The 24,279-nt window shown below is 41.4% G+C and overlaps 1 protein-coding gene and 1 long non-coding RNA gene across 6 annotated transcripts in view; one reads left to right on the forward strand and one right to left on the reverse strand.

Annotated features, from left to right (window-relative positions):
- Nucleotides 1-24,279, reverse strand: part of CALN1 (calneuron 1) — a 530,205-nt gene that overhangs the window by 285,379 nt on the left and 220,547 nt on the right. The window lies entirely within an intron of this gene.
- The window catches only part of LOC144614812 (uncharacterized), a 28,115-nt gene continuing 5,599 nt past the window's right edge, over nt 1,764-24,279 (forward strand). The window contains exon 1 of the long non-coding RNA XR_013553002.2: nt 1,764-2,210. This is a non-coding gene — a long non-coding RNA (uncharacterized LOC144614812). The remainder of the gene's footprint in view (nt 2,211-24,279) is intronic.

A 24,279-nucleotide genomic window follows, 5' to 3' on the forward strand; every position in this document is an offset into this window, starting at 1 on the left:
GACGTTTAAACTGAAATTCACTTCTCGAGAAGGACTTAGACAAAGTGAGAAGCCAAAGCGGTTCTAGGCAGTTGGAGGAAAGCATGCGGAGAGAAGAAAACACAAGGTGTATTTGAAAAGCTGAAGAAAGTTCCGGAAAGCTGGAGACGAGTGGAGGAGCGGGGGAAAGCAGGGAGAGGTGGAAACGTACGCACAGACCTTTTTGTGAAAGATGTGACAATTTCCAGAAGATGTGACTTCAGCTGAGAGGCAAAGGGAAACCATTTGAAGGCTTTAAGGGGGATTGACAGAATCAGATGTGTATTCCATTCATTCAGCCAGCCAACAGATACGTAAATATCACATCAATACCTTTGATGTGCGAGGCCACATTCCAGGGGGCAAAGCCATGAACAGAACAGACAAGATTTCTTCCCTCATGCAGCTTCCATAATTATGAGCAGTAGTGACAAAAAACAAATAAGCAGATGAGCTAACTACACACTTTGGAAAGACTCTTCTGGCAGCAGGAGTTCGGGGAGAAAGGCTTGATGGGAAAGACTAGAAAGTCCAGGCGGGAGATGAGTGTGTCTGCAGCAGGTCCTAGGGAATGCCTCCCCCAAATAACAGCCCCATTCCAACCTTTCTTCTGACCAGCAGAAACTGCCTTCCACCACCGAACATGCCAGAAACTTGCTTTTCCAGCCTTCTTCAGTTAGAGCATGGACAGTGACCCAATCGTGACCCTTGGGAGTAAGGCTGCAGAGGGACATCTTAGGAAGATGCTCCTCTTTCACAGAAAGTGACACAAGCAAGACAGGTCCCTCTTCTCTGATGTGGCTGTGCTTGTAAGCGACGCCAAGAACTGTCACAGCCATCTTAACCCCACGGGGGCAACATCACTGTCACATTAAGGGTAGTGGAGTGGGAAATTTAAAAGCACCTGAGTCTTGGTGACATTTTGAACGCACTGAATTAGCCCTGGAACGGTCCTAGCTCTTACTTCTTACCATGTAAGAAACAAACAAAGAGCCTCTTCTGGATTAAGCTGCTTTCTTAAGTTGGGTATTCTATTTGCACCCAAAAACACCACCAGGGACTTGAGGTGCAATGCAGGCTGCTGGCAGTGGAGATTTACAGGAAGGAGGCACAGAAAAATATTTAGGAGGAAGGAGAGACAGGGCTTGGTGATTAATTGTCACTGCAGGTGAGAGAAACAGATGTTCCTGAAGATTTCAACAGCTTGACAGGTAGACTGTCATTCCCTGGGCCAGGGAACACAGGAAGAGGAGATGTGGATGATTTGGAGGTTCCTTTGAGATGTCCGATGAAAGACGGACAAGAAGGAACACAAAGGCACAGGCTGGGCTGGGCAACCAACCCAAACAAGTCCAACTGGCATTTCCTCACCCTGTCAGTCTGCGCTAGAAATCACACAAGGGCAACACAGCAGATCAGTAGAATGTGGTTCTTCCACTGAAGTGTTAGCTAGAGATGAGCCACCCTAAAACTATCAGCTCCCCTCTGCGCTCTCATGAAGGACACAGGCAAGAGGGGACATCGGTCAAAATCTTCAACATTAAAGAATACTTTCTTTTTCTGCAATGCTATCGCTAGCCTCTGCTGCTTAGTGGTGACTCAATATGGACATCATTGATCCGTCCCAACCCTGATAAATAATTCATGGATCCAAAGCACCGTGATAGCAAGGGGATATTTCTCACTTCCCTACAGCCTGAGATTCTGAGAGGCGGGGCGGGGGCATGACGCAGACAAAGGAAGCCGTGTCACTGTGGGGGCATCGCCACGGCTACACTGTCTCCACACTCATTCCCACACCCTCCTTCCATACCCATTCACCACAGAGCCACAAGAAGCAGGACATTCACCTTCCCGGCCTCCTTTCCAAGTAGGGGGAACCACGGAACCCAGTCATGGACAATGCAACTGAAGCAGAAACTGGCAAGGAGCTTCTGGGACAGCTTTTGCTTTGCTGATGAAAAGGACAGGCGAGTGGTCACTCTGAATCGCCCTCCTCCCTGCACTCCTCAGTCGGGTCACCACGCCTGGAGATTCAACGGCTCCTATTGAGACCGCGAAGAGACCAGCAGAAAGACAAAAAAAAGAAAGGATGACGTAAAGGGGTGGTGGAGATGGAAGGAGAAGAGGCCTGCATGGTGTCGTGGATTCTTGGAACCCAAGTTGGTGACTTCTGCCTCCAGACTTCCCATGTAAGAAAAAATGCATCCTATTTGTTTAAGGCACTGGTTTTTGGTTACTTACAGCTAAACTGACAGCTAGCTTCAAGTGTCTAGAATCTGAGACTTGAAAGACTGGCTGCAGGTAACAGACTCTAAAATGTGGAACTGGCAGAAGGAAGAGGTAGTCTGCCAGGCAGAGTAGAATTAATTACTCTGGGTTAAAAAGGCAGTGATTCTTGTAATGTGGCGGAGACAAGTCTAGTTGACATTGTTTTGATGATATTATCGGGGGAGGCAGACTTAGCTCCAAGATCTGTCTGTATGTATATACACAGAAGTATGGTATATGTTATAGGTACTATAGATAGTATATGACATGTATTATATGGTACATATTATATATAACATATAGCACAAGGTATCAGGTAGTATTTGTAATATATATACACTGCTGGGGAGAAATGAAAGAATTTTCGAGCCAGAATTCTATATCCTCCTGAAACCATCTTTCAAAAACTAAGGCAAAAAGAAGACATTTTCAGATACAATAAAGCTAGAGGAATTTGTCTCCTACGGCCCTAAATGCAAATGACACTCGATGGAAACTCCATCTATAGGAACAAAGGAAGAGCACTGGAAATGCAAAATAATCGGGCAAATAAAAACGTTTACTTTTTTCTTCCCTTAATTAAAAAATTGCTGGCTAATGAAATGTTTACAAAGTAGAATATTGATGAATCCATAATATAAGTAGATGTCAAGCGCATGACAACATTAGCAAACAGAACAGAGAGAATACAATGTTATACACATGTACTCATGGATGGGTAACATACCGTACAGATGCAATATTCTGTTTATATATATAATTAGAATATCACAGATTTCTAACATTTTACATGAAATGGAATATTAAATCTAAGTGAACTGTGATAAGGGATGTATATTGTAATCCCTAGAGCATCCACACGCATGCATGCATGTGCACACGCGTGCACACACACACACACACACACACACAATCAAAGCAGTATGGCTAAGTATGTGATGGAGGAATTAAAATTAAATACCAAAACATATATCCAATTAACCTAAAAGAAGGCAGGAGAGGAGAAACAGAGAGAAAAGAGCACATATGGATCAAATTGAAGACAAATAACAAAAAGGTAGAAAGCAGCCCAATTATACAATAATTACATTTTGTGTAAGTCAATTAAACATTCCAATTAAAAACTAGATTTCCTGACAAGATAAAATGTCAAGACTCAGCCGTACGCCACATACAAGATACGCGCTTTAAATTAAAAACACAGGTAGGAGGGCAGTAAAAGAAAGAGGAAGGTTTGTATGGCCACGTTAACATCAGCAAAAGCTGCCTTTAAAGCCAAACGTATGAACAGAGAGAGAAAGAGACACTTCATAATGCTAACTGAATCGATTCGCCGAGAAGTTACAACAATCCTCAGATAAATGCATATGCACATAATAACAGGGTTTCCAAACACACGAAGCAAGAATAAACAGAATTAAAGGAAGGACAAGAAAAACCCACATCCCTCATTCAGGAATTGATAGCAGAGGTAGGAAGGAAGAAAGGAAGGGGGGAGGAGAGGGAGGAGAGGAGGAAGGGGGAGAAGGAAAGAGAGGGAGAAAACAAAGAAAGAACAAGAGAGAAAATCCACTCAAGGTCAGTAACCATCACAGTGATTGATGTAAGTTACAATCACAATGGGATATTGGTGTCCGTGCACTGGATTGGCTACCATGACTGACAACACCAAATGCTGATGAGGGTGCAAAACAACTGGATCCCTCACAACAGGTGGTGAGCGTGTAAAATGGTGTAACACCTTTGCACAACGGTTTGACAGTGGCTTATAAAATCGACCATATACCTACCCAGCAATTCTACCTCAGAGTATTTACTCAGGATAAACAAGAACACACACACACACACACACACACACACACACACACACACAAAGTGTACAAAAAGTCTTAAAGCCACTTTCTTCATAACATCCCCAAGTGAAAACAACTCGTCCGATATCGAGAGTGGGTAATCGAATTGCAGTACGCACACAATAGAATACTATTCATCAATTAAAAAAAAAAAAAGATGCACCCAAGATCAGAGCACCTATATATATGAAGCAAGTACTACCAGACTGGAAGGGAGAAAATTGATAACAATGCAATAACAGTACAGGACTTCAATACCCACTTTCAACAATGGATAGATCATCCAGACAGAAAATCAATAAGGAAACACTGCACTTGAACTACACGTGAGACCAAATAAACCTAACGGACATATACAGAGCATTACACCCACAGCAGCAGAATACACATTCTTCTCAAGCACACACAGGACATTTTCCAGAATAGATCATATGTTAAGCCACAGAACAAGTTTTAACAAATTTAAGAAGACTGAAATCATATCAAACATCTTCTCTTTTTTTTTAATTTTTTTATTTTTTTAACGTTAACTTATATTTGAGAGAGAGACTGTGTGTGTGCACGCAAGAAGGGGAAAGGCAGAGAGAGAGAGGGACAGACAGAATCCGAAGCAGCCTCCAGGCTCTGAGCTGTCAGCATAGAGCCCAACACAGAGTTCAAACTCACAAGTCAGGAGATCATGACCTAAGCCAAAGTCAGATGCTTAACCAACTGAGCCACCCAGGTGCCCCTCAAGCATCTTTTCTGATAACATGATCACAAATATGTGGAAGTTATACAACGCCTTCCTGAAGAACCAATGTGTCAAGGAAGACATTGAAATGGAAAAAAAATCTTGGGACAAACAAAAATGGAAACCTAATATACCAAAACCTATAAGATGCGTGCGTCAAAAGCAGTACTAAAATAAGGTTTATAGCAATAAATACCTATGTTGAAAGAAAGAAAGAAAGAAAGAAAGAAAGAAAGAAAGAAAGAAAGAAAGAAATATCGATCTTGGGCATCTGGGTGGCTCAGTCAGTTACACTTCCGACTCTTGGTTTCAGCTCAGGTTGTGATCTCAGGGTTTGTTACCTGAAGCCCCACAGTGCTAAAAAAAGAAGTGAAAGGTATAAAAGAGTTAACAAAGCCCAATATTAGTACAAAGAGGGAAATAAAGATCAGGGCAGAGGTAAACAAAGTAGAAATTGGAAAGACAATAGAAAAAAAAAATCAATGAAATTAGGAGTTCTTTTGAAAAGAGAAACAATATTGACAAACCTTTAGCTACACTAAGAAAAACAGAAAGAAGGACTCAAATAAATAAAATAAAAAATCAAAGGACAGACCTTACAATCAGCAAAGGATCATGAGAGACTACAATGAACAATTTTCCACCTGCTGATTGGATAACCTAGAAGAGATGGATAAATTCCTAGAAATGATACAACCTATGAAGACTGAATCATGAAGAAATACAATTTATGATGAGACTAATAATGTGTATGGAGATTGAAAACTTCCCAATAAAGAAAAGTCCAGAAACAAATACCTCTATGGTGAATTCCACCAAACATTTAAAGAAGAATTAATCGCAATGCTTCTCAAACTCTTGGAAAAAATTGAAGAGGAAGGAACACTTCCAAACCCATTCTTTTGAGCCTAGTGCTAGCCAGACACGGACACTACAAGAATAGAAAATTACAGACCAATATCCTGATGAACACATATGTAAAAATCTCTAAGAAAATATTAGCAAACCTCATTCAATAGCACATTGAAAGGATCATACCCCATGACGAAGTGGGATTTATCTTGGAGACATAAAGCTGGTTCAACATACACGAATCAATAAATGTGATACCCCACATTAATGATTATCAGAAAGGAAGAAATCAAATTGTCTCTGCAGATGACATGATCTTATATATAGACAACCAGAAAGACTCCACCAAAACACTTTTAGAATAAATGAATTGGTAAAGTTGCAGAACACAAAATCAACATACAAAAATCAGTTGCATTTCGATGTGCTAACGATGAACTATTCAGAAAAGCAATGAAAAGAATCCCACTTATATTAACTTCAAAAAGAGTAAAATACTTAGGAATGAACATAACCAAGGAGGTGAAAGATCTATACACTTCAAACTATAAAACAAGTGGGACTACATCAGACTAAAACGAGCCTGCCCAGAAAACAAAATGGTCAATGAAATGAGAAGACGACCCACCAAATGGGAGAAAATATTTGCAAACCCTACACCTGATAAGGGATGAATCTCCAAAATATATAAAGAGCTCATACAACTCAACAGCAAAAAAATCAAACAAACTCATTTAGAAATGGGCAGAGGATTGGAGAGGGCATTTTTCCAAGGAAGACGTACAGGTGGCCAACGGGTACATGACAAGGTGCTCAACCTCACTGATCATCAGGGAAAGGCAAACTGAAACCACAATGAGACATCACCTCACGCCTCTTAGAATGACTATTATCAAAAAAGATAAAAAAGTGTCAGCGGGGATGTGGAGAAAAGACAATCAATGTGGACTATTGGTAATAGTGTTTAACTGGTGCAGTCACTATGGAAAACACTGTTCAGCTTTCTCAAAAAATTTAAAATCGAACTACCATATGATCCAGCAACTCTTACTTCTGGGTATTTATCTGAAAAAAAAAAAAAAGAAAACGCTAATTTGTAAAGATATATATAACCCCCATGTTCACTGCAGTATGACTTATAATAGCAAAGATATGGGGGAAAAACCCAAATTGTCACTGATGGTTGATTTGATACAAGTATGTGGCATATATGCACCATGGAATATTATTCAGCCACAAGAAAGAAGGAAATCTGCCATTTGTGACAACGTGGATGGAACTCGAGGGCATTATGTTAAGTGAAGTAAGTCAAGAGGGAAAGACAAATACCATAGGATCTCACTTATATGTGGAATCTAAAAACAAACAAAAACAAGCTCATAGATACAGAGAACAGATTGGTGGCTGGCAGCAGAGGGAGTGAGATGGGGGAAGGGAGTCAACAGATACAAATTCATAGTTATCAAATAAATAAGTTATGGGGATGTAATGCACAACATGGTGACTACAGTTCAAAATACTGGCTTGAGGGGCGCCTGGGTGGCTCAGTCGGTTGAGCGTCCGACCTCAGCTCAGGTCATGATCTCACAGTGTGTGGGTTCAAGCCCCGCGTCGGGCTCTGTGCTGACAGCTCAGAGCCTGGAGCCTGCTTTGGATTCTGTGTCTCCTTCTCTCTCTGCCCCTCCCCTGCTCATGCTCTGTCTCTCAAAAATAAATAAATGTTTAAAAAATTTTTTTTAAATACTGGCTTGAATATTTGAACATTGCTAAGGGACTAGACCTTAAAAGTTCTCATCATCAGAAAAAAATCCTAGGACTATGTATGGTGACAGATGCTAACTAGACTTATTACAGTGATCATTTTGCAATACAGACAAATATTGAATCATTATGTTGTACACCTGAGACTAATATGTTATACACCAATGTTTAAAAATCCCATGGAATTTTTCAGAGAAAAATTTTTCAGAGAAAACGGGGGAACACTCCTAAAATTCACATGGAACCACAAAAGACATCAAATAGCCAAAGCAATCTCAAGTAAGAAGAGCAAAGTTGGAAGCAGAAAACTTGCTGATTTCAAACTATACAACAAAGCTTCAGGGATCAAAACAAGTAAGGTATTGGTAACACACACACACACACACACACACACACACACACACAGGTCAATGAAACAGAATAGACTATCCAGAAATAAATGCATGCACGTATAGTCAGCTGATTTTTTTACAAAAGCACCAAAAATAAAGAATGGGAAAAGGATAGTCTCTTCAATACACGGTGCTGGGAATACTGGGTATCCACAAGCAAAAGAATGAAATTGGACCTTATGCTATACGTGAAAATCAACTCAAATCTGATGAAAGAGTTAAATATAAGACCTAAAATCATAAAACTCCTAGAAAAAAACAGGCGAAAAGCTTCTTGACATTGGTCTTGGCAATGATTTTTTGGATAGGACACCAAAAACGCAGGCAACAAAAGCAAAAATAAATAAGTAGAACTATATTAAACTAAATTAAACTATATTAAAGTAAATTAAACTATTAAACTAAATTAAACTATATTAAACTAAATTAAAAGTGTCTACACAGAAAAGAAAACTGTCAACAAAATGGAAAGGCAATCTACCAAATGGGAGAAAATATTTGCAAACCATATATGTGATAAGAGGTTAGCATCCAGAATATGTAAGGAACTCTTACAACTCAATAGTAAAAAAAAAAAAAGTAAATAAATAAAAAATAAAGCAAATAGCCCATTAAAAATGGGCAATGCCATTTTTCTGAATAAGATACACAAACAGCCAACAATTATATGAGTAGATGCTCAACACTACTCATCAGGGAAAGGCAAATCTAAACCACAATGAGGTATTACTGCACACCTGTTATAATGTCTATTAGCAAAAGAAAAAGGTAACAAATGTTGGCGAGGATATAGAGAGAAGGCGACCCTTGTGCACTGTGGGTGGCAATGCAAATCGGTGCAGCCACTATGGAAAACAGCATGAAGAGTCCTCAAAAATTTAAAAATAGATCTATCATATAATCCAGCAATCCTACTTTTGAGTGTGTATCTGAAGGCAATGGAATCACTCTTTCAAAGAGATATCTGCACTCCTACATTCATTGTATCATTGTTCACAACAGTCAAAATATGGGAACAACCCATATTGAAGTATCCATCAGTGGATAAAGAAGTATATATCTACATATATCTTTATATATAACTGTATATAACCACATATAATGTATATAACCATAATATGTTATTCAGCCACAAAAGGCATATTATTCAGCCACAAAAAGGAGGAAATCCTGATATTTGTAATAATGTGGACGGACCTTCAGGGCATTATGCTAAGTGAAATAAACCAGACAGAGAAACACTAGTATTGTATGGTATCATTTACACGTGGAATCTAAAAGCAAACTCAAACACGGGGAAACAGAGAATGAAAGTACTTGCCAGGGGCTGTGGGACGGGGGAAATGACAACATGTTGGTCACAGAATGCAAACTTTCAGTTAGAAGATGAATAAGTTCTAAGGACCCAGCGTATATGTAGCATGGTGCCTATAGCCAACAAGGCTGCATTACATATTTGAAATTTGCTAAGAGAATAGATCTTTTTTCAATATTTATGTTGAGATGAAGGGAGAGAGAGAGAGAATGTGTGCATGCACAAGAGTGGGGGAGGGGCAGACAGAGACGGAGGCAGAGAATCTCAAGCAGGCTCGGCGCTAACAGATCGATGCAGGGCTTGATCGCAGGAACTGTGGGATGATGACCTGCGCTGAAATCAAGAGTCAGAGACTTAACCTACTGAGCCACCCCGACACCCGTCAGAGAGTAGATCTTAAGAGTTCTCACACGCGCGCACACACGCAAAGGCAACTGTGGGAGGTGATGAACATGTTTGTTAACCTGATTGCGGCAATCCTTCCACAGGTGTATATCATCATGCTGCACACCCGAAATACACTACAACTTTGTCAGTTACAGCTCAATAGAGCTGGAAAAACAAAAGAATCCTGACATACGTAACAATACGGTTGGATCTCACAGACATTAAGAAGACAGACACAAAAAGCACATACTGTGTGATTCCATTCATATATGAAGTCCAAAGACAGGCAAAATACGAATCTGCCGTGACACAATGCTGCACAGTGTTTGCCGATGGGAGGAGAGGACTGAACAGGAAGGCGGGGCTGATGGAACTCTCTAGGGTGATAGAAATGTTTTAATGCAAGTGCCAACAAACAGCAGCCCCCAGGGCCAAATCCAGCCTAGCTCTTATTTTTGTAAATAAAATTTTATTATAACACAACCATGCTCACTTGTTTACATATTGTCAGTGGCTGCTTCTGTACTACTAAGACAAACGTGAGTAGTCGCAATAGAGAATATGGTACACAGGGGTGCCTGGGTGGCTCAGTTGGCTAAGCATCTGACTACAGCTCAGGTCATGATCTCGCGGTTCACGAGTTCGAGCCCCGCGTCGGGCTCTGTGCTGACAGCTCGGAGCCTGGAACCTGCTTGGGATTCTGTGTCTCCCTCTCTCTCGACCCCTTGTCTGCTCATGCTCTGTCTCTCTCTCAAAAAATAAATGAACGTTAAAAAAAAAAAAAAGAATATGGCGCACAAATCCTAACATATTTACTGTCAGGTCCTTTACAGAAAAATGTTTGTTGACCCCTATCCCCTGTGTAACATACAGAGTAATATAATATAGCAAAATGGGTTGAATTACGTGCCCCCAAAAGATACACTGAAGTCTAACTCCCAGACTTCAGAATGTGACCTTTTTTGGAAACACGGACATGACAGATGTAATTAGTTAAGATGAGACGCTGGGTGTCATTGTAAGAAGATGGCCATGTGCCGACAGAGACATACGGGGAGAAGGCCACATGATGATGAATACAGAGACTGTAATTATGCAGCTGCAGACCAAAGAATTCCAAAGACTGCTGGAAACCACTAGAAACTAAAAGGAGGCAAGGAAGGATTCTCCCTTATACATTTCAGAGGGAGCACAGCCCTGCTAACACCTTGATCTCAGACCTCCAGCTTCCAGAACTGGGAGACAATAAACTTCTGTTGTTTAAGCCCTCTCCTCCCACCCCCACCCCCCACCCCCGGTTTGTGGTCCTTTGTTACAGCGGCTCTAGGAAATGAATACACATGGTTACAGGTGTGTGTGTGTGTGTGTGTGTGTGTGTGTGTGTGTGTGTTTAAAAACAGTGAATATATATATATATATATATATATATATATATATATATATAGATTCACTAAATATAGTGCTGGTGCTGTCTCGCTCTCTCAAAAATAAAAATAAAAACATTTTTTAAAAGAAGCTTTAAAAGAGTATAAGCAAGTAAGAGAAGCCTTACCAAGATAGGAGATTAAAGACCCAGACAGCAAAACACAGATTCAGCATGACATCAACCCACCAGAACCTATCGTTTCAAATTTCTTCGAGGCAACCGCCCATAAATTTAGGTCTAAGAACGATGGCAGAACCCAGAAAGTTACAGAAACAGATAAGAGTCATCAGATGTTTAAAAATGTTTGTATTTATTTTTGAGAGAGAGAGGGGGGGGAGGGAGGGAGAGAGTGAGTTGGGGGTGAGGGGGCAGAGAGAGAGGGAGGCCCAGAATCCAGAGCAGGCTCCAGGCTCCGAGCTGTCAGCACAGAGCCCGACACAGGGCTCGAACCCACAGACTGTGAGATCATGACCTGAGCCAAAGTCGGATGCTTAACCGACTGAGCCACCCAGGTGCCCCAAGAATCATCAGATTTTTTAAGCGATGTCTAAACAAGATCTTTAGCTGTAGTGCTCACACTTAAAGCTGTCTGGAAATAAGCAGAACTCCAGCAACGAGGCTGTCTCCCAGTAACAGGTGGAATGCACACCAGATACCATGAAGGAAGGGCACGCAGCATGTCGGGCAGTCACCACTGTGGTCCAGGACGGATCCTTCTAGCTGGTTGACCTAGCAGCCGCTCCTAACCTCCCTTCTCCTTTACCATCCTTTACTCAGTGAAAAGCTAAACATTCCCTTTTCCAGCCTCACTGGCAGTTCGGGCTGTCTGTCCATGTCTTACCGCTCTGACCAGTAAACACTCGAGAAAGCTTCTGTTCTCAAACAGAGAGTCACAGGAGGCGAAGCTGTTGTGCCCTTGTCTTTTCCTTGACGCTGGCAGATGTCCGTGTGATGCTAGTAGATAGCCATCTTGAGACCACGTAACACCAAACATGAGGACAAAAAGCCAACAGCTACTTGTGAGAGGGGAGAAAGCTGAAAAAAGCCTGAAGACTTATGGGCATCACTGTGTTGCTTCATCTGCTATAACCTGTCCGTTTTCAGATTTCTTATCAAATGACCAATGATTATCTTTGTGATTTAAGCCACTGTTCATCAACAGTTCTGTTACTTGCCGTCAGATGATTCTTAACTGATAAAAACTAACGATTTTATTCCTTCTAACTAAGAGTTCCAGCAGGCAAGAGAGAAAAACGGACCATGGAGGAAGCAGCGAATGAATTGTAAATAGACCGAGTGTTCTTCAAAGGCTATGAGTAGAATTAAGTCTACGTGTGGGCAACCTCTAGCATGAAAATATCAAAATAAAAGTAAAGCAGTTGGTAATAAAAGGAGGAAGAGGAGAAGAAAAAAATAAGAATTGTTAACATTTATTGATGACTTTTACTAGGCTCTAAGCAATTTACAGGCGTTGCATCATCAACTCAGATGGGAACTATTGTACCATAACGATTTCAAGAACAACACCCTTGTATTCATTGCAGCATTATTTATAATAGCCAAGATATGAAAGCAGCCCAAGTGTCCACGATTAGATGAATGAATGAAGAAGATGAGGGGCGCCTGGGGGGCTCAGTCAGTTAAGCATCCAACTCTTGGTTTTGGCTCAGGTCATGATCTCACAGTTTGTGGGATCCAGCCCTGCATAGGTCTCTGAGCCAAGAGCACAAAGCCTGCTTGGGATTCTCTCTCTCCTTCTCTTTATGCCCCTCCCCTACTCATGCTCTCTCTCTCTCTCTCAAAATAAATAAGTAAACTAAAAAAAAGAGAGAGAGAGAGAGATGCATTATAATGGAATATTACTCGGCAATTAAAAAAAAAAAAAGAATGAAGTCTTGCCATTTCAGAAAAAATGAATGGAACTAGAGGGTATAATGCTAAGTGAAATAAGCCAGACAGAGAAGGACAAATACCATATGATTCTACTTATACGTGGAATCTACAAAAAACAGAACAGAGGAAACAAAACAACACAGAAACAGACTCTTAAATGCAGAAAATAATCCAGTGGTTGCTGGAGGGGCGGTGGGTAGGAGGATGGGTGAAGTGAAGGGGATGAAAAGGTACAACCTGCAGCTATAAAATAAATAAGTCACCAGGATGTAATGTACAACATTTGGAATATAGTCAATAGTATTATAACAACTTCGTATGGTGACATCATAACTAGATGTACTGTGATCACTTACAAATATTGAACCGCTATGTTGCACACCTAAAAGTAATATCATATTGTATGTCAATTACACTTTAAGGAAGGAAGAAAAGAAGGAAGTTAGGAAGGAAGTTAGGGAGGAAGGAAGGAAGGAAGGAAGGAAGGAAGTTAGGAAGGAAGGAAGGAAGGAAGGAAGGAAGGAAGGAAGGAAAGAAGTGAGGAAGGAAGGAAGGAAGGAAGGAAGGAAGGAAGGAAGGAAGGAAGTTAGGAAGGAAGGAAGGAAGGGAGGGAGGGAGGAAAAAAGGAAGGGAGGGAGGAAGGAAAGAAAAGAGTACCAACAAGCATGTTAGAATCAACCAAGTATCTAAGGCTGCTGCCAAAATTATTTAATAAAGAAAATACTAGACTAAAAATAAGTAGACAAACATTCTAGTTTTGACACTACTACTCATGTGCTCTGTGAATTTGGAGAAGTGCTTAATTTCTCTGGGATGGTTTTTCTTCCCTTAAAGGCAAATGTTGGAGAAAATAATCCACAGGGTCCACTTGCGAGCTAACATCCTAATTTCCAAACTATCTGGTCTGACTCAAGCCATTTGGCTACATTTTTAAGAGTTCAGGAAATATCTATGAAACATCACGGCCATGTCAAGGGAGCTATAGGAATTGATTACCCCAGGCTCCAAACACTTGGCACAAATGGTCAGGGCAGGATAAAGAGGCTAGGATTGTGCCAGTAAGAAGAGTAAGTTCCTAAGTGCTCTCAACATGCTAAGACACTAACTTGAGGGGAGAATTACCGTCCAGGTAAGAAGGGGTCTGTTGCCACATCTATCTAACCCGTGTTAATGACCAGAAACCATTTGTATTTGATTTGGGGACATCATGAGGGTTTTGTGTTGTTTTGTTTTGTTCTTAGCAAATTTCTCCCCTGAGTTAACATTAAAATTAGTTGACATCTTCTCAACACACCCTTTTTATTTAAAAAAAAAAACAAACAAAAAAGACAAAAGACAAAGAGTGACTGGGGTTACGAACTGGGATGAGGTCCTGAGATGAAATATTCACACAGACAATCCACAAACTCAATAATCTTCCAGGCGGGGAAGCAAAAGTTGATTATTTGTGAAGCGGACTGTGAATAAATTGGAAAAAACGAGCTATTCGAGCTGTAGACAATTACATGGATATGTATTTATGTTTAGCATCAGTAGTAAAATTACATTTTCTAGTGAATCTACAGCTCAGAGCTTTAAAATATAGATCTTTTAAAATGCACCAAACAAAATTCCAAGGGTTACGAGAAATGTTTTATTTATAATGTTTGCATGAATCTAGACACGGTGCCCATCTGTCTCTTCCAATATATTTTCAAAACCAGATTTACGGATTTTAACTAGAAAAGTAAAAGGGATGGTGTTCTGACTCCACGCCAGCTTAATTCAGTCTATTATCATATTTTTCTTCATTATAACCTGGCTGATACAATTACCATAGTACCCTTCACTTGCTGGCTTCGTGCTGTGTCCCATTATGATGCATTCTTCCAAGGATGCACCCGGTAATATCTACGTCTCTCTCACCCCTTCCTCTACATTTCCACATACTTGGTGTGGTGAGAGAAAAGGGCATAATCAGTGAATGAAGGACCAGAACTCTCATTACATGGCACCTCCTTCTTTGGAAAAAGACTCGAAGGAGAAAAATGCTCCTCAAAAAAGTGAAATTTCCCATTCACCCTCTATGGCTCCCCCTTGCCTATTGTTTATGCCCCTTCCCTCCCTCTAACTTCTCTTTTGCTGCTAGTTAGTTCCACCCTCTCATATGTGTCTCCCTTTATGGCTTTAATGACTCTGAACCTAGTTAAGAAAGAATCTCGTGTTCTTCCAGCAACCATCTTTGATGACGGGGTCCACTCTAAGCCAACGAGATGAACAGCAGCTACAACCACTCGCAAAACAACCTTTCAAAGGATTTTAAAAGTTCGTGATCATGGGTTTTTAAAAAAAAAATAGATTGGAATCACTTTTTAAAAAAATGTCTAATTACTTATTTTGAAGGGAAGGTGTTAGGGGCAGAGAGAGAATCCCAATCAGGCTCCACACTCAGCACGGTGCCCAACACAGGGCTCGATCCCTTGACCCTGGGATCACGACCTGAGCCGAAATCAAGAGTGGGACACTTAACCGATGGAGTCACTCAGGTGCGCCATGATCTTGTGTAAGTAGAGGCCCAGAGATCAGAAAACATCCGGCATGAGGAAGAACCCCAGAGTCTCAGCTCCGGGTGGAGTGGGGGGTGATTCTTAGCTGAAATTTAGGCATCTGTAACTGCCATGTCTTTACCAAAGATTCAAAACAACTGAGAAATCTATGTATATCCGGATTCTTTGATCTACTCAGAGAAAAACAAAGAGCCATTTATTATATTTTATCATAGATTGGAGATGAACTGAATAATTGAGCTGAAAATAAATACTGGGAACTCATACCTGTGGGAACTTAGGGTATAATGATAAACCCTGCATAGGACTTCACATAGTCAAGATTAAGTATCGGCTGATTTAAACTTGTCGCCCCAGCTCCCAAAAGACTAGTATGCTTCAGAGTCATTAGCTAGAGCTGTAGACCTCCAAATAATGAAAAGTGTCACAAAATATGGGGCACCTGGATGACTCAGTCAGCTGAGCATCTGACTCTTGATTTTGGCTCAAGTCATGATCCCAGGGTCATGGGATTGAGCCCCGTATCAGGCTCCATGTTGAGTGTGGAGCCTGCTTAAGATTCTGTCTCCCTCTGCTCCTCTCCCTGGCTCGCATGCATGCTCTCTCTCTCTCTCAAAACAAATTTTTTTAAGTGTCATAAAATTCATTTCTAAAATGCGTGGTGAATGAGATAGGATCTGTAATAAATGGCTGGATAAGTAAATGGACGAATTAAGGAATAAAAAATACCTGTAAAACCCGTAAATACCTAGAAAGCAGGTATTAGTTATCCTGCTATGTTCTTAGTACAAATTTGTTGACCTGCAGGACAAAATGCCCACAATGAGGCCTAAAAAGCAGGAACAGAATGGAGAGAAAGAATTTTTTGAGGATTTACTATGTACTGGGTGCTAATCTCTTCATCTTAGTTCCGAAACAACACTGGGGTCATTCTCATTTGTACACATTTTATATTTACTTCACACATGAGTAAACTAAAGTTCAGAGAGTTTAAATATTAAAGTACCATTTATGTACACAGACCTTCTCTCTCTCTCTCTCTCTCTCTCTCTCTCTCTCTCACACACACACACACACACACACGTTATCTTTGATTCTTACAATCTGATCAGGAATGTATCATTATTCTATTTGAAAGACAAAGAAACTGGGGTCCAGAAAGATCAAGAAATTTGTCGCAGGTCACAGAGCTATGAAGCAGCACAGCCAGGGTCAGAATGAGAGCAGGAGACGGCCCAGCAGTGTCCCTGGCTTCTGGCCCTTGTTTATTACCACCATTCTCCAACACGGTCACAGACTCACCAGCGAAAGGGCGATCTACAGAGAGCAGACCCACAGATTGCAGGCTGACTGTGACCAGGCAGAGGACAAGAAACCCGTGGAAAGGCCAAATCAAACAGTGTGCATTTTTACAGCCACTGTTCAAAGCCTTGCTGCGTATCTCTTAGCTTTCCAAGACTCTCCTGAGTAAAAACAGGGTCGTCCTTGCCTACAAAGGATGCCATGAGGATATGTGAGATGTCTACCAAGAAAGTGCTTCAATATCTTGTCAGTTGCATGCAGACCGACCATTTGTCACTTCTTCCAACAGCAACCATTGACGAGAACACTCAGAGACAGAAGGCGTCTCTGCACCGGCAACACGCACAGCCCTGGTGCTCTGTGTCCAAGCAAGCACTGGAGCAAAAGGAGACAGTGCAGTTACAGGAAAAGCAAACTACAGTTAAAAAAAAAATGCTAACAAACAAAGATACAAACTAACTAAGTAGGGCTTATCCCAGGAATGTAAGGCTTGTTGAACATCCAAACATCAAAAATAAAGGTAATTGACCATTTCAACAGAATAAAGCGGAAGACCGCTCTATCATTCCAGTTAGATGCAGGAAAAGCACCGGACAAAATGAAAAACCTATTCATGACAAAACCTCACAGCAAACCAGGAATAATGGGTATTTTCCTCCATATGATAAAGCCCACAGCTAACACCCCACTTGAGGCTTAAATACTGAAGGTTTCTGCTCCCCCCCCCCCCCTTAAAATTGGGAACAAGTCAATAATGCCCGTTCTCACCACTTGAATTCGCCTTGGGACTATGGGTCTTAGTCACTGTGATAAAGGCAAGAAAAAAGAGATCTGAAAAGAAGAAGTAAAACTGTCTCTTTTTGCAGATGATATGACTGTTTATATAGGAAATGACAAAGCATCTACAAAACAACTTTAGAACTAACCGATGCATTTAACAAAGTCACAGAATACGAGGTTCACATGAAAATTCAACTGTATTTCTATATGGGAGCGGGAGAAGATGGAAAATGAAATTATAGAAACCAATTCCATTTTGGTAGTGAGAAAGAAAGAAAGAAAGAAAGAAAGAAAGAAAGAAAGAAAGAAAGAAAAGAAACATAAGGTCCATCTAACCAAAAGATATGCAAGACCTCTAAATTGAAAACTTCAATTTAAGATTATTTAGGTTCTGAAAAAAATCTAGATAAATAGGGACAGATCTTTATGGACTGAAATACTACTCAGTGTTGTTAAAAGTTTAATTCTTCCCAAACTGACCTACAGATCTAATGCAGTTCCTATCAAAATTTCATCAGGCTCTTACACTGATACTAATAATTTGGATTCCATATAAATATGAAAATGCTAAATATCTACAAAAAGCCAAAGCAATTTTGTGTAATATTTATTTATTTATTTTGACGGGGGGAGAGGGGGAGAGAGCACAAACAGGGGAAGGGCAGAGAGAGACAGAGAGACAGAGAGAGGGAATCCCAAACAGGCTTCATGCTGTCAAGAACAGAGCTCGATGAGGGGCTCAATCTCATGAACCAGGAGATCATGACCAGAGACGAAATCAAGAGTCAGGCGCTTAACCAACCGAGGCACCCAGGTGCCCTGAAGCAATTTTTTAAAAAAAAGAACAAACTGAGTTCAGCTGAGTTCAGGATTTATTTTAAAACCACAGTAATCAACAAGGAAAAAAAAAGACAAACAAGAAACCAGACTCTTAAATACAGAGAACAAATTGGTGGTTGCCAGGGGGGCAATGGGTGGGGGGATGGGTGAAACAGATAAAGGGAATTAAGAGTCACTTTTCCTGACGGACATTGAGCAATGTATAAAATTGTAAAATCATTACATTGTACACCTGAAACTAATGTAACACTGTATGCGAATAATACTTCAATTAAAAAATAAAATAAAGTAAATAAATAATGGATGGAGAAACTGAAAAAATATATACAAGAATTATAGATCACTGGAATAGAATTAAGAGTTAAGGAATAGAACTATACACATATGTAATCATTTGATATTCTACAAAGGTCCTAACATAATTCAGTAACAAAAGATTGGTCTTTGTTGGTTAGTTTAATAAATGATGCTATAATAATGCACTACTAGGTATTTACCCAAAGAATAAGAAATACTGATTTGAAGGGATACATGCACCCCAATGTTTATAGCAGCACTATCAACAATCGCCAAATTATGGAAAGAGCCCAAATGTCCATCGACTGATGAATGGATCAAGAAGATATGATATATATACATAACACACACACACACACACACACACACACACACACACGGATGGTTATATATACACATACATACATATAATGGAATATTACTCAGCCATAAAAACGAATGAAATCTTGCCATTTGCAACTATGTGGATGGAACTGGAGGGTATTATGCTAAGTGAAATGAGTCGGAGAAAGACAAATACCATGTGATTTCCCTCATATGTGGAATTTAAGAAATAAAACACATGAAACATAGGAAAAGGGGAGAAAAAAGAGAGAGGAAGACACACCGTAAGAGACTCTTAATGATAGAGAACAAACTGAGAGTTGATGGAGGGAGATGGGTGGGGGATGGGCTATATGGGTGACAGGTATTAAGATGGGCATTTGTGGGGCACCCGGGTGGCTCAGTTAAGCATCCGACTTCGGCTCAGGTCATTATCTCATGGCTCATGAGTTCGAGCCCCACGTTGGGCTCTGTGTTGACAACTCAGAGCCTGGAGCCTGCTTCTGATTCTGTGTCTCCCTCACTCTCTGCCACTCCCCCGCTGATGCTGTCTCTCTCTCCTTCAAAAAAATAAACATTAAAAAAAAAAACAGAGGGGTACTTGTGATAAGCACAGGGTATTGTATGTAAGTGATGAATCACTAAATCCTACACCTGAAACTAATATTACACTGTATGTTAACTAGCTAGAATTAAAATCCAAACTTGAAAAAGGACAGAAAATCAATAAAGGACACTGGTAAAGGTGAAAACTAAAATCAAATAAATGATGCTGTAACACCTAGATATCCACATGGAAAACAAACAAACACTGACCATTATTTCATATCATAAATAAAAATGAGCTCAGAACTGACTACAGACCCCAATATAAAAGCTACAAACCATAAAGTACTAGAAAAAAGTAGGAGAAATCTTTATGACTTTGGGATAGACAAAGATTTATTAAACACAAAAAGCATAAATCATACCAGAAAATAATGATACATGTGCTTTAGAAAAATAAAAGTATTAGCACTTTAAAGGTCATTGTTGAGAAAAATGAGAGGGCAAGTCATAGATTGGGAGAAAATATTTGCAACATGTACATCAGACAAAGGTTTTAGATCTGGGATATACAAAGAGCTCTTTTTTCCAAGTTTATTTATTTTTGAGAGAGAGAGAGAGAGAGACAGCAGGAATGGGGAAAGGGCAAAAAGAGAGAAAGAGAGAGATTCCCAACCAGGCTCCCGGCTATCAGCACAGAGCCTGACACAGGGCACGAACTCATGAAACTGAGATCATGACCTGAGCTGAAACCAAGAGTCAGACGCTCAACTGACTGAGCCACTCAGGCGCCCCTAAAGAGCTCTTATACTTAAATATAAGAGAACAGGGGCGCCTGAGTGGCTCAGTCGGTTGGGCGACCGACTTCGGCTCAGGTCATAATCTTGAGGTTTGTGAGTTTGAGCCCCGCGTCGGGCTCTGTGCTGACAGCTCAGAGCCCGGAGCCTGCTTCGGATTCTGTGTCTCCCTCTCTCTCTGCCCCTCCCCTGCTCACATTCTGTCTCTCTCTGTCTCTCAATAACAAATAAATGTAAAAAAAAAAATTTTTTTTTTAAAAAGAGAACAAACCTAGTAAAAAACTGGTACAGACCTTCACAAATGAAGAAATACAAATAGTCAACCAGCAGACACAAGAAAAGATGCAGGTCATTAGGGAAATGAAAATAAAAACCACAATTACATGCGCACTCCACCCGCAGTAGAATGATTAAAATTAAAAAGACTGATAATTTCAGTGCTGGCAAAGATGCGGAGTAACTGGAAATCTCATACCCTAATCACAGGAATGTAAAATGCCACAACCACTTTGGAACACAGTTTGGCAACTGGCGGAAGGTTAAAAATCCACCTGCCCTACAACCACCCGCCTTAGCCCATTTGGGCTGCTGTAACAAAAATACCATAGCCTGGGCGACTTAAACAATAGAAAAGTCCTTCTCGCAACTCAGGAGTCTTGCAGTCCCGCAGTGAGGTGCTGAAAGATTTGGTGTCTGGTGAGACTCCACTTCCTGGATCACAGATGCCCGTCTTCTTGTCGTGTCCTCACACGGCAGAAGAGGCAAGGAAGCTCTCTGTGCTCTCTCATAAGGGCACTAATCCCAACCAATGAAGACGCCATACTCAAAACACACTCGCCTCCCAAAGGCCTCATCTCCAAATACCTTCGCATTGGGGATGAGGTTCCAACATATGAATTTTGAGGGGACGCAAACACTGAGTCTATAATACCACCTATTTTTAGTTGTTGACTCAAAAGAAATGAAAACACAGGGGCGCCTGGGTGGCTCAGTCGGTTAAGCGTCCGACTTCAGCTCAGGTCATGATCTCGTGGTCCGTGATTTCGAGCCCCGCATCGGGCTCTGTGCTGACCGCTCAGAGCCTGGAGCCTGTTTCGGATTCTGTGTCTCCCTCTCTCTCTGACCCTCTCCCATTCATGCTCTGTCTCTCTCTGTCTCAAAAATAAATAAAAGTCAAAAAAATTAAAAAAAAAAAAAAGAAATGAAAACACATGTCTCTATAAAGACATAAACAAGAATGCTTTATTTGGCATCCGTATATGGCTAAAAAATAGCCAAGTTGTGGCATATCCATACAAGAGAATACTACTCACCAATAAAAAGAAATGAACTGTGATATGTAGCAAAATGGATGAATCTCAGAATAGTTATGCCCGAAGAGGCCCGAAGCAAGAATAAATACCGCATGATTCCATTAATGTGAAATTCCGCAAAATGAAAACTAATCTGTAGTGACAGAATGCAGATCAGTTGGGAGCAGGGAGCAGGGCGTATGTTGGAAGGAATGGATTGCAGAGAGCAGATGGAAGTTTCGGGATGTGATGGAAACCTCTGATGTCTTCTTTACTGGGGTAGTTTCATAAGTATGTAATTTATCAAACCTCATCACATTGCTTTAAACCATTTGAAATATCTGCAGTATAGTGTATGGAAACTACATCTCAATATCTTTTTTAAAATAATAAGCCGGGGGGGAACGAGTGAAGATGGCGGCGTAGGAGGACGCTGGGCTCACCGCGCATCCTGCTGATCACTTAGATTCCACCTACACCTGCCTAACTAACCCAGAAAACCACCAGAAACTGGCAGAACGGAGTCTCCGGAGCCAAGCGCCGACGAGAGGCCCACGGAGGAGGGGAGGAAGGGCGGCGAGGCGGTGCGCGCTCCACGGACTGGCGACAGGGAGCCGGGGCGGAGGGGCGGCTTGCCGGCCGAGCGAGCCCCCGAGTCTGGCTGGCAAAAGCGGAGGGGCCGGACGGACTGTGTTCCGACAGCAAGTGCGACTTAGCCTCTGGGAGGTCATAAGCTAACAGCTCTGCTCAGAAAGCGGGAAGGCTGGAGGACAAAGGGAGGGAGAGCTGCTGAGCCCCCGGACGACAGAGCTCAGCTTGGCGGGGAACAAAGGCGCCAGCGCCATCTCCCCCGCCCATCCCCCAGCCAAAATCCCAAAGGGAACCGGTTCCTGCCAGGGAACTTGCTCGTTCCGCGCAAACACCCAACTCTGTGCTTCTGCGGAGCCACCCCTCCGGCAGCGGGTCTGACTCCCTCCCGCTGCCACAAGGCCCCTCCTGAAGTGGATCACCTAAGGAGAAGCGAGCTAAGCCTGCCCCTCCTGCCCCCGTGCACCTTGCCTACCCACCCCGGCTAATACGCCAGATCCCCAGCACCACAAGCCTGGCAGTGTGCAAGTAGCCCAGACGGGCCACGCCACCCCACGGTGAATCCCGCCCCTAGGAGAGGGGAAGAGAAGGCACACACCAGTCTGACTGTGGCCCCAGCGGTGGGCTGGGGGCAGACATCGGGTCGGACTGGGGCCCCGCCCACCAACTCCAGTTAGACACCACAGCACAGGGGAAGTGCCCTGCAGGTCCTCACCACTCCAGGGACTATCCAAAATGACCAAACGGAAGAATTCCCCTCAGAAGAATCTCCAGGAAATAACAACAGCTAATGAACTGATCAAAAAGGATTTAAATAATATAACAGAAAGTGAATTTAGAATAATAGTCATAAAATTAATCACTGGGCTTGAAAACAGTATAGAGGACAGCAGAGAATCTCTTGCTACAGGGATCAAGGGACTCGGGAACAGTCAGGAGGAGCTGAAAAACGCTTTAAGCGAAATGCAAAACAAAATGGAAACGACGATGGCTCGGATTGAAGAGGCAGAGGAGAGAATAGGTGAACTAGAAGATAAAGTTATGGAAAAAGAGGAAGCTGAGAAAAAGAGAGAGAAAAAAATCCAGGAGTATGAGGGGAAAATTAGAGAACTAAGTGACACACTAAAAAGAAATAATATATGCATAATTGGTATCCCAGAGGAGGAAGAGAGAGGGAAAGGTGCTGAAGGGGTACTTGAAGAAATAATAGCTGACAACTTCCCTGAACTGGGGAAGGAAAAAGGCATTGAAATCCAAGAGGCACAGAGAACTCCCTTCAGACGTAACTTGAATCGATCTTCTGCACGACATATCATAGTCAAACTGGCAAAATACAAGGATAAAGAGAAAATTCTGAAAGCAGCAAGGGATAAACGTGCCCTAACTTATAAAGGGAAACCTATAAGACTCGTGACTGATCTCTCTTTTGAAACTTGGCAGGCCAGAAAGGATTGGCACGAGATCTTCAATGAATTGAACAGAAAAAATACGCAGCCGAGAATCCTTTATCCAGCAAATCTGTCATTTAGAATAGAAGGAGAGATAAAGGTCTTCCCAAACAAACAAAAACTGAAGGAATCTGTCACCACTAAACCAGCCCTACAAGAGATCCTGAGGGGGATCCTGTGAGACAAAGTACCAGAGACATCGCTACAAGCATAAAACATACAGACATCACAATGACTCTAAACCCGTATCTTTCTATAATAACACTGAATGTAAATGGATTAAATGCGCCAACCAAAAGACATAGGGTATCAGAATGGATAAAGAAACAAGACCCATCTATTTGCTGTCTACAAGAGACTCATTTTAGATCTGAGGACACCTTTAGATTGAGAGTGAGGGGATGGAGAACTATTTATCATGCTACTGGAAGCCAAAAGAAAGCTGGAGTAGCCATACTTATATCAGACAAACTAGACTTTAAATGAAAGGCTGTAACAAGAGATGAAGAAGGGCATTATATAATAATTACAGGGTCTATCCATCAGGAAGAGGTAACAATTATAAATGTCTATGCGCCGAATACCGGAGCCCCCAAATATATAAAACAATTACTCACA

Source organism: Panthera onca, chromosome E3 (assembly GCF_046562875.1).
Source record: "Panthera onca isolate mPanOnc1 chromosome E3, mPanOnc1 haplotype 2, whole genome shotgun sequence".
Lineage (NCBI taxonomy): Eukaryota > Metazoa > Chordata > Mammalia > Carnivora > Felidae > Panthera > Panthera onca.